This window comes from Lissotriton vulgaris, chromosome 7 (assembly GCF_964263255.1).
Source record: "Lissotriton vulgaris chromosome 7, aLisVul1.2, whole genome shotgun sequence".
Classification (NCBI taxonomy): Eukaryota; Metazoa; Chordata; class Amphibia; order Caudata; family Salamandridae; genus Lissotriton; species Lissotriton vulgaris.
The window spans coordinates 746,217,817-746,229,576 of record NC_141695.1 but is presented as its reverse complement, the minus strand read 5'-3'; the positions used below and the strand labels follow the sequence as shown (position 1 = coordinate 746,229,576).

Sequence of the window (11,760 nt, the reverse complement as noted above, 5' to 3'; positions counted from 1 at the left end):
CCCTCTGAATCAAATTTTAATCAGAACTTCCTATGGTTCAGCTGCACCACAGAGAAAATCACTTTAACTCTTACAATATTGTTTGCATTCAGCTCATTAATCCAGCAGAGACCGCGGAAAATAATGGAACAACCCATAGTCGAAGACCCCATTTGTAACTGCTGATGACTAGTAAAAAGCAATTTTTTTTATGTCGAGTCTACCAGACAGCACAGCTGTCTGGTTGCAAAAGGACTTTTGGAGGCTTATAAAGACCACAGGAGTGCTTGCAGCCAAAACATTGCTTTCCAATAGTTGACTTTACTGTCACTCTCATTTGCTTTCTTCTTAGTCGATAGCTTGCTTTGGCCATCGAGTGTCTGTCCCTTCCCTGGTGTATACAAAAAAATTAATGGATGAAATGCTTGAATTAATCTCACCCACTGTGTCGAAACTGAGGAGGCATGGTGGCCGAAAAACAATAGATTGGTATGCGGTCCGAGTGATTGCCAGTGGCTGAGATTAAATCGAGCATTCCATCCATCTCCTTGTTGGTGTTACAGTTGCTGCCCTAAGCGCAGCGGGTATGCAGAGACATGAGTCCTGTGCTTACTGTGCCACTGGAATCAAGCTGTACTTGGCAGAAGAGCCCATAATATGGGCAAAACCGGACCTGGGCTGCTCGTTTTCTGGTTTAGGGAGGACCTGGCCTGGCAATTCCGAATGGACTGTTCTGATTGGAGCAGGGTCAAGGCTGATTTGGATAGGACTGCTTCCCAAGTGAGATGGTATGGTCAGTGAAAAATTATGGATTGGAATGCTGCACAAGTGGTTGCCTGTGACAGAGATGATTCAAGCATTCCATCCAGTTGCCACCCTAAATGCGACGGGTATGTCCAGACAAGCGTTCCGTGCTGAGTGTGCCACTGGAATCCACCTATACCTGGCTGATGAGCCCATAATAATGGTCAAACGTGTCCGGGGTTACTTGTTTTTGCTTGTTGTCTGATTCAGGGAAGGCCAGGCCTGGCAAAATTCGGGCTGGACTGTTCTGACTAAAACAGGGTCAAGGCTGATTTGCATATGGCTGAGTCTAAATTGAAGTGGTATGGTTGACGAAAAAAGATGGATTGGGATGCGGCCCCAACCAATTTCCTGTGGCTGAGATTAATTCAAGCATTGCATTCATCACCTTGTTTTTGTTGTGGCTGCCCTACATGTGACAGGTATGCCCAGTCGAGGTTCCCGTGCTCACTATGACACTGGACTCAAGCCATATGTGGCTTATGAGCCCAAATTAAAGGCAAAGCCAGTCCTGGTTTGTTTGATTTCCAGTTCAGGGAGGACTTGACTTGGCTGTTCCTCCTGAATTGTGCTGATTGGAGCATGGTCATGGGTGATATGCATATGGCTGTGTCTGAACTGAGGTGGCATGGTGGGAAAAAAATGATGGATTGGGATGCGACCCAAGCAATTGCCATTGCTAAGATTAATTGAAGCATTCCATCCATTACCTTGTTGTTGTTGCTGTCCTTCCCTGGAACACTGACAGTTTTTACCGAAGGGTGGAAGGGGGATACTCTGAGTTTGTCCTGGAAAGGAAGGTGGCGATGCCTTCAAGAGACTTGCTTTGGAAGCAAACAATGTTTAAGGGCTCTTTGGTGTGGTTGGTGATAGCTTCTAGGTGGATGGTGAGGGCTTCATTTTTGATTTCCTTGAGCCGGTGGAGGTAAATGTTGAAGGAGTTGAGATTTGCAGGGGTCTTGTCGGAGCACCAGAGTTTTTCCAGCTTCTTGAAATGGATTTGAGGGTCATTAGTTCAGAGGTGAACCATCTGGCTTGCTCAGTGGGTCTTCCACTGGGATTGGGATTGTTTGTCTATGAGCAATGTTGTCGACCGGTAATGATGGTCCTGTTCGAGAAGTTCAGGATGTCGAGTGCAAGAAAGTCAGTGGGAGTTGGTCTGGTTCCTTTCGAGGCAATGGTCCAGATGGGTTTGATGACTTTGCTCCAGTTACATTGTGGAGGAACGGGGTGTCTCTTGGCAGCTTCTTGCGGGCCGTCAATGAAAAAGTGAACAATGCTGAGGTATGTCCAGGTCAGCTCACTGGTGTGGGAGAACTTGGCGATACAAAAGGGGATGATGGACGGAGCATTTGAGCAAATCAAACACTCAACCCCAGTCAACTGATCTGGGTTTCATCCATTACCATTCTTTAGCTCACTCAGCCACCCCAGTTCAGACATGGCCATATGCAAATCAGTCTGACCCTGTGCCTCATGAGAACAGTTCAGCCCGAACTGCCAAGCCATGTCTTCTCTTGACCGGAAACAAGCATCCTGGGACCGGTTTCGGATTCGGATTCATAATCCTCATCAGCTAGGCTATCTTGAATCCAGTTGGCAAGTGAGCTAAAGAATGGTGATGGATTAAACCCAGATCACTTGACTGGGGGTGAGTGTTTGATTTGCTTCAACGCTCCGACCATCATCCCCTTTTGTATCGCTTTGTTCGCCCTAAGTTGGCAGGGTATGCTCATACGTGAGTCCCTTGCTCACTTTGCCACTGGATTCAAGATAGCCTGGCTGATAAGGATTATGAATCCGAAACCGGTCCCAGAATGCTTGTTTCAGGTCCAGGAAAGACATGGCTTGGCAGTTTGGGCTGGACTGTTCCCATGAGGCACAGGGTCAGACTGATATGCATATGGCCATGTCTGAATTGGGGTAGCAGAGTGAGCTAAAGAATGGTGATGGATTAAACCCAGATCACTTGACTGGGGGTGAGTGTTTGATTTGCTCCAACGCTCCGTCCATCATCCCCTTTTGTATCGCTTTGTTCGCCCTAAGTTGGCAGGGTATGCTCAGACGTGAGTCCCTTGCTTACTTTGCCACTGGATTCAAGATAGCCTGGCTGATGAGGATTATTAATCCGAAACCGGTCCCAGGATGCTTGTTTCTGGTCCAGGGAAGACATGGCTTGGCAGTTCGGGCTGGACTGTTCCCATGAGGCACAGGGTCAGACTGATTTGCATATGGCCATGTCTGAACTGGGATGGCAGAGTGAGCTAAAGAATGGTGATGGATTAAACCCAGATCACTTGACTGGGGGTGAGTGTTTGATTTGCTCCAACGCTCCGTCCATCATCCCCTTTTGTAGAACTTGGCACAGTCACTGGTGGAAAAACTGGGGTCCAGGATGTGTCAGGGTATGTCCTGCACTGTTCATAGGGGTGGTGACCAGTTGAGAGAGGTTGATGATTCGCAAGTCGCGAAGAGAGGTGGTGGTGAAGTCAACGGGGTCTTCAAGGTGGAAGTTGAGTTCTCCCAAGAATATGTAGTGATCGGAGTCTATTGCTTGTGGTTTAATGAAGTCCGGGATAGCATTTCAGAAGCTGGCACAGGGGCCTGGAGGTCCGTAAGTGAAGGTTCCTCTGATGGTGGTTTTGGCTTTGGGTTTGATTTGGAAGTTGTGCTGTTCCATGATCGGTGTGGTGTTGTCGTCCAGGGCGATGCAGTCGAGGGAGTCTTTGTGGATGATGGCAATGCCTCTGCTGGGTCTGTTTGGGCAGTCGCAGTGAATCATACTGTATCTGGGGGCGTAGCTGAGGTGATGTTGGGTGCAGACACGAGGTGAGCCAGGGTTTGGTGATGAACATCACGTTGGGATCGAGGGTGGTTACGGTGTCCCAGATCTCGGTGGCATACTTACAGAGGGATCTGACATTGAGTATGCTGCAGCATAGTTGGGGTTTTTGGAGAGGCATGCGATGGAGGTTTGTGGTTGTGGGGGTTCGGACGTTGCAGGAGAAGCAGCGGTGGTGGCATGTGAAGGGTCCTTTGGTGAAGTGCTGAAAGGTGGTTCGGCAGTTGTTGTCTCGTAGCTTGGGTTGGAGGTTCCGGATTTTGCAGGCGGAGTAGCGAAGGCGGGTGTGGAACCAGGGGTACCAGTGCGGGGTGTGGTCCGGGCATGGACAGGCACAGACAGGCTTCCTTGCAGCGGCGCACCGACTGCGAGCGGCCACACAGCAACCTTCATTAAGTAGTCCTGGGGAGGTAGAAGGAGCAAGAGAGGGGGCAAGAGAGCAGCAAAAGAAACTGGCGCAGGCCAGTTGGTCGGGTGGGGGCATGACGCTGGGCTAGGCTGGCGAAGGGCCAAGTAAAAATACATTTTTTAAAATCTACACACTTCTGGTCAAGTGCACAGAAGGCTCTGCAGATAAAGCATTTTTGTGATGTAAACAAAGCAATATGACAGAGTTAGAGATCCTTTCAGACTCCTGCACTATGAGAAGCTGTGTGTAACCCCTGGGCAATCCCAGATAATAAAGTCAAGATATAATTAAGGTTAATAAGGTTAATAAGCAGGGGTTGTTGTGAGCCTAAGGCCTTTTTAGATACCTGCCTATTATGTAAATGAAGAGGTGAAAAGTCATCTAACAACAATTGTTCATCTCTTCTTTTCTAATGGCCTCACTGCCCCAATGCCAAATGATTCTGCAACTCCATTTGTAAAACGAACATATAGACCTCCTATTTTAGAACAGTGCCAGCAGAGTCTTTACAAAATGCATTTATCAATATGCTAGCTATTACAGGTAGACTTTCTTTTACCAACTAATTCCTATTATTTCTTCCTAAAATTGTAGTGTTTGATTAAGGAAAAAAGTTATTATAATTTGCAGTGGGCTTCCTTTACGTCCTCGCATTGGTATAAGAAACATACTTTTCAGTTATTCATGATACCGTCCAACTCAAATCTGTGGCAGTTGGAAGAAACAAAGAAGACAGTGTTCCACGAGGGGATATTTCAAAACTCTTCTTATAAATCTATTACCTTGTTTGTGAATCACCAATTATACCGTCAATGAACATTGAGGTCTGCCTGGATAGAGCGAAAAGCCAACTTTATTTCCAAAATCTATTAGGTCAGTATTTCACGGGAATGTTCAAATCGTAAAATCTGTTTACAAAGAAAGTATGGCAGCAAACAAAACTGAGGCACATGTAGTCTAAAATAAGTGTGCAGTCAAGCATAGATCTCAAGTGATGAAAAACACTGGCCTGCTACCAGTAGCAGCCTGTGGTGGGAGTGCTGCCGGGCGCTGACGTGGGACGGAGGAAGGGCAGGGGGTAGTAAACTCTGGAATACGGCCGCACAGAGGTAGGTACACAAACAAATTGATAAAACAAATTTTGTTGCGCGCGCTGCATCGCATTTGGCGATTGCAGTGCGCGCAACAAAAATATTTTATCTATTTGTTTGTGTACTTACCTCTGTGTTGCTGTATTCTGGAGATTACTACCTCCCACCCTGCCCCCCCACCCACATCTAGCCCAGCAGCACTCCCACCACAGGCCGCTACTGTCTGCTCCATCTGCGCACATATTACAGACTACGCTCCAAATTGTAGGTGGTGTCTCTGAGACATCTTTAGCTATCTCACCAGACTGCTGTTTTTCAAAATAATCATAAAAAATATACAAACATAGAGGGGACCTCATTTATGAAAAGTGATGCATCGCTGTGTGAAAACAGCGATGCATCACTTTTCACTGCGCCCTCCTTGCGACACCAATGATTCATCATATTTACAGTATGACGCATCATGGAGCTAGGAGTTACAGATACGTCAGTATTTCTGACGCATCTGTATGGCGCAAAAGTGACGCATTGCTGGAGTGTGTCACAAAAGTGACGCAACTCCAGCAATGTGTCCTTTCACATTGGGCAAGCCCCATGTGAAAGGGCCTGTGTCAGTCTTACGCCTGCTGTGAGGCAGGCGCAAGAAATTGACGCATTTGTGTCCTAGAAGTGGCACAATAAAATCTTTTAGATTTCACTGCATCACTTCTATGCCCCTTTCTTGCTTCAGAACGCCCCCCTGCATAAATTATACCTGGCGTAGGTATAATGTAGCGCAAGGGTTTACAAAGTTACGCATCTACTTGGATGCGTCAATTTGTAAATATGATGCTATAAGGCATATTTTTTATGCTGCTGGTGAGTCACAAAAAGTGACGCACCGGCGGCGTAAAAGTGACACACTGCCTCATAAATGAGGCCCAGGGTCTTTTGGTCAGCGGGCTTCATCTACTGGTCTGTTAAATTGTCATTCATATCTTGCTTCTGCCCACGAAGTGATGTGAATCAACCCATTTAACCCATTAGCTCTCCTCACATTTATTGACTGCACAAAGCCTTTACACATGGTTCACAACAATGTAAACATAGTTAATTTCTCTTTCAGTGATACAATTGGTTTAATTATGCTATTTAATTTTATCTATCATGACTAGTATAGTTGCCACATCAGTAGATTTTTCTTTTTAATTTAACATTTATAATAAAAAACATAAGGATAGGATGCCAAATGTTTTCTTTTGTTCTTTTTGTGGCGCTTCTTGCACAAAAAAAATAAATAACCATTGGACCAGTTTGCGAAGGCCAGACCATTTGACTTCAAAAATGCTTGTTCCTTTATTAATAGCTTCTTCTACTATCTTCCTGAGTGGGTGTAGCATTTACAAATTGTTGCTACGCAGCCTGAGCAAGATCCAGTCTGACTTTGAGAGTGGAGTAGACACATCTACACATCCAACCAACAGTTTTCCCTTAAAATAATCAACTTCGAATATATTTAGACAGTAGGACTCTTCATTTAATTTAGATTTTATTATTTTTATTTATTATTTGGGTTTCATCTGCGCACATCAACAGTGACCATCACACTAACTGCAGATGTTTACCACTTTTTGTTTGCTTAATTCCACCTGATTAGGTGTTAATTATATTTACCTTGATCTTGCCTCATAACACCTTGATAAATCCCAGGAAATACACAGAAGTGTAGCTTAATATAAAACAAGATGATTGTGCCAAATGAGCATTTATTAGTAAAGTATGCCCTCGTACTTGTGCATTTACATACATCTTTGTAAACCAAGTATAGCTGATGATGCGTTTAAGGCCTATTTTTATAACCATAAAATCAGGGGTGTGCACTGAAAAATCACTTGTACAATCAATCCCACACATATGTTGAAGCAATTATTATGTGCGTTAAAATCAGTGCTTTAAATGGAAAAAAATAAGTGCAGGTATTCATTAAAATGAGGTAGCGGTGTAATGAAGGGGCGGGGCAAGGGGTGGGGCTAAGGGCAAGACATGCTGAAACTTAACAACTGCTATATTAGTTGCAGCACACAACAAACACATAAGACATGTGTTTATATAAACAAAGCAGGTTAACTCATTACAAAAAATGAAATAGAAATGAGATATGTTAACATGTCCTTTTTTTGCAATAGTTGCACCTTCTTAATGTCATACTGTTAATTGCTGTTGTTTGGCACAATACTTTATATTTTTGAGCACGTGAGTAAAAGAAACTGAAAATACTACCATGTCGCACCAAACCTCTTATGACACCAAGTAAATTAAGCAACTAATCATGACCCTCCCCCGAAGATATGTCTTTTCTCTTCCATCAATCTATCCATTCATCCATTCACCCTCCCCTTCACACCTGTCTTGCTCGCATGCCCTTCTCTCTATCTCACACCCAAATGTGCTCTCTCTTCAATCCTCTCTTTCTCATGTTCACTCTGTATCTCTCGGTAGCCTCTGTAGCTGACGTTGTCACCCTTGTGTCCCTCCCAGCTGCTTCTCTTTCTGTCTTTCACTGGCACCCCTCCCCTCCTGTTTTGCGCACGCCAGGAGCCCATCTCTGTTTCTTCCACATCTCTTTCATTGTCATTTACACATCGGATTCTTTACCTGCTTCGCGCTTTTTTGCTGTCCACCCTCTCTCACCTCTCTGCTCGCCTGAACGGACCCTGCTCCATCAAGCCCATCACAGCGTGATGGCGAGCACCCGGACAATATTCAAAGGAAGCCCTGCTGAATAGCTCAGCAGGGGCTCAGATCGGCGAGACAGAAGCGACGCCTTGGCTGCCAGAGGCACATTCCACTTCTGCTCCCCAGCACAGCCAGTGAGCCTACCTTTTTCATGAGTACTGGTACTCTCAAGGGCAGTAGAGAAGTGCCGGTAGTCAGAGCGATAATTCTAAGAAGTGCCGGTACTCAGTACCAGTGAGTACAAGCCCATTTAAAGCACTGGTTAAAATCTTACCAAGTATGTATTATATATAAGTATGTATCTATTATATATATGTATTATATATCTCACGACCTCCATTGAGAAAGTCGCGCCCCTACAGACCCTCACTTCCCGTAGATCAAAACCTTCAGCTCCCTGGCTTACCCCGGAATTAAGGGAAAACAGAAGCCGATGTAAAAAACAGGAGCGCCTTTGGCGTCGGACTTATGATCCTGCAACCAAAACTCTCTACAGACAGGCCCTCAAAGAGTTTCATAAACTCAAACGCAACACGATGAGTAAATACTTTGCAGTAACTATTACTAACGCAAAAAACTCTACCAAGGCCCTCTTTAATATCGTTAAAGTGTTTACCAACCCCACTGCTTTGTCAGTACCCGTCACCCCCTCTCAAGCATTTAGCGAAGACCTATCTGATTTCTTTGTGGAAAAAATCGCAAACATTACGACAACAATCCTTCAGAATCGGATAGAAGCCTCCTTAGATCCTGACATCCCCTGTACAAAAGTATTCACCACTTTCAAACCTCTTACCAAGGAGTATGCCCTTAATCTATTCTTATAATGCAAATCAGGTTCCCTATTGGACCCAGCCCCTGAATGAAATTGCCCCACTAGTCATCAACCCCCTGCTTGAAATCTGGAACTCCTCCTTATACTCATGTGTTGTCCCTCCCGTATGGAAACATGCGGTATTAATCCCCATTAAAAAAAAGCAGGTGTCGACCCAGTATGTTTGAGCAATTACCGCCCTATCTCGCTCCTTCCCAAACCAGCCAAAGTACTCGAGAAGGCGGTACAAGAACAGCTGTCCAACTATCTTGAGACAAATTCGCTGTTCCACGACTCACAGTCAGGATTCAGGCTGGACTTCAGCACCGAATCTGCTCTACTTGAAGTATCCGAGTCGATTCGCGAATGCACGGATAGGGGAGAGGAGGCCATGCTGGTTTTCCTCGACCTATCCGCAGCATTCGACACCATCTCCCATCTAACCCTACTTATACACTTGCAGGAGGTGGGAGTTGGTGGGACCCCTCTTGCTTGGGTCAAATCATTCCTCACGGATAGATTCCAACAAGTAATGCTGGGCTCTTTCTTCTCCACTAAGAAACCGTTAACATGGGGGGTACCACAGGGTTCTGCCCTTAGCCCGCTCCTTTTCAATGTTTATCTGAAACCTCTCGCTAAACTGGTGGAAGCTTGGAGCGTCAGGGTGATCTTTTATGCTGACAACACCCAGCTGGTGTTTTCCTTTAAAGATCACTCTGAAAGCTCCTTGCTAAACTTTCGACACTGCTTAGTGAATATCGCAATGTGGATGTCTTCAAACAATTTGAAATTAAATACTGACAAGACGGAAGTCTTATTTTTCAACCAGAAATCCCCCATCTCTTCCAGCCTCTGGTGGCCTGCCGAATTGGACCCGCCTCCTGTACCTGTCCAAGCGGCCCGTAATCTTGGCTTCCAATTTGACACTGCCCTCTCCTGCAAGACCCAAATTAACAAAGTGACAGCGTCATGCTTCGGAAAGCTCCGCATGATTAAAAAAATCACCCCTTTCCTGCCATTGGACTCACGCAAGATAGTAGTCCACGCCATCATCACCTCCCATCTGGACTACGCAAATAGTCTGTACGCCGGAGCCCCAGCATATCTCATAAACCGTTTACAGACAGTACAGAACTCAGCGGCCAGGCTGATCTGCAATATCCCCTACCGGCATTCCATCTCACCCCATCTGATTAAACTTCACTGGCTCCCAGTGAGACTACGAACACAGTTCAAATCCTTGACCCTGGCATTTAGAGCTCTCAATGGTCGAGGCCCCACCTATCTGAGACACAGACTGAAGATCTGACGAGCATCCCGAGATCTCAGATCTAAGTATCTCCACCTCATGATCTGCCCCCACTTTCATTTAGCACGAACGGGAGGCAGGGCCTTTGCAGTGACCACCTCTAGACTGTGGAACCACCTTCCAACAGAACTGAGATTCCTGACTTCTGAGCCGCTGTTTCGAAAGAAACTTAAAACCTGGCTCTTTTCCCTGATTTAGCCTACTTTTTCTTTCTGATCCCTTCTGAACTTTATGAGATATTGTCTCCAGCGCCGGGACACCTCCGTCGGAGGTAGCTGTGCACTCTACAAATCTCTAAATAATAATAATAATAATAATAATATATATTCAGCTCTAGCCTGAAGTGAGAAGTCTACCATTGAGATTTGTATCTAAAGCCCTTAATATGTTTCAGAGCCCATATCAAGTTAATAGATTTGTGGTGGAATCATTCCAATTTGCTGTTCAAAAATGCATAGAAATTCCACTGGCAATAAACATACATTATGTAAATGCAGAGGGTTGCGCTGTCCCACCATCGAGAGTTCTCTGTTCGCAGAACTCTAAAAAACATACATTATGTATCCATGTGGGTCTGGCATCATGCACTGCTCAATTTAACGCAAACAAATTGCAACATAACTAGTAGGTTTTACCTCCTACAACTTCAAAGACCATAAATTCAAGTCTGATTAAGGGATCTCACTCATACTGCTGACTAATTCAAATACCACCAATGCAAAACTGTTTTATGAAATCCAGTCCTGGATATATACATGCAAAAAGTGTAAGATTTTATAACGTCTTACCTGGAAATATTGTCAATTTGTTTTCTAGGTGTTATTTTAAATAGCTTCGGTTCTGTCTGTCTATTCCTATCCTAATATGTTCGGAGCACACATAGAATGGCAAGCTGTTTACGCACAGACTACATATTGAAATTTGCAGTAGATGCATCAATTCATTGAGCTAATTCACCTTTACCAATTGTGACCTAAGATTTTTCTGTCATTATTACAGCTCGAGATGCAAAAATAGTTTTAGTAATGATAGCCGTTAACTCTACAAGTAATAACAAAGAGCAAAAAAACTACTTCTTTTTGTGATTTGAAATACATGCTGTGACTTTCATTTAAAAAATCGCAGATGGTGGGCAAAAAGCATCATCAAAAACATTGGTGGACACGTCCCGGGCTACGCCATGTAAAATAAATAAAATATGATGTTAAAAAAAAACATTGGTGGTGACAAGATCGTCCTGAACAAACTTCTACGGGACGTGAGCGGCAGCACTATGAAGTTAAGAGCTTTCAACAGTTCCTGGGAAAGTGAACATCTTTTGACGGAGCACCTCCTGCCCTGCCCTGTTACCACACTAACCACAATCCTACGAAAATATTTTGGTTCCTGATGCAATGTGCAATTTTTCTTAATCACGCGAATGACAATTGGGCCTAAGCCATGGTCGCCAACGCACAACAAGGGAATGTTATTCTAAGCGTCAACAGCAAACTGGTAAGGTCACTGTCATAAAACTGGCTGCAAAGAGAGAAAGAAAATACAGGGGGCACAAACAGGCAAACGCTGGCAGTCTTAATGCAGACATCACGATGGAAAGAGTTATAATGTACTATTTTAAAAATTAAAATATTGATTAAAACGAGAAATGTTCTTAATTTCTCACTAACGGAGTGGTGTAGGCACGTGGCAGGTAACGAGTGCTGCAAAATTCCCTAAAGGCAAAATCTTTGTTACTCAGAATTTAATGTTCTTTTGTTTTTTCATAGCATGCACTAATGCTGGTGATTTAATGAAAAT

General features: G+C 44.5%; 1 pseudogene; it reads left to right on the top strand.

Annotated features, from left to right (window-relative positions):
• The first annotated feature begins 1,866 nt into the window (after window positions 1-1,866).
• Window positions 1,867-11,760, top strand: part of LOC147702355 (uncharacterized) — a 38,987-nt pseudogene continuing 29,093 nt past the window's right edge.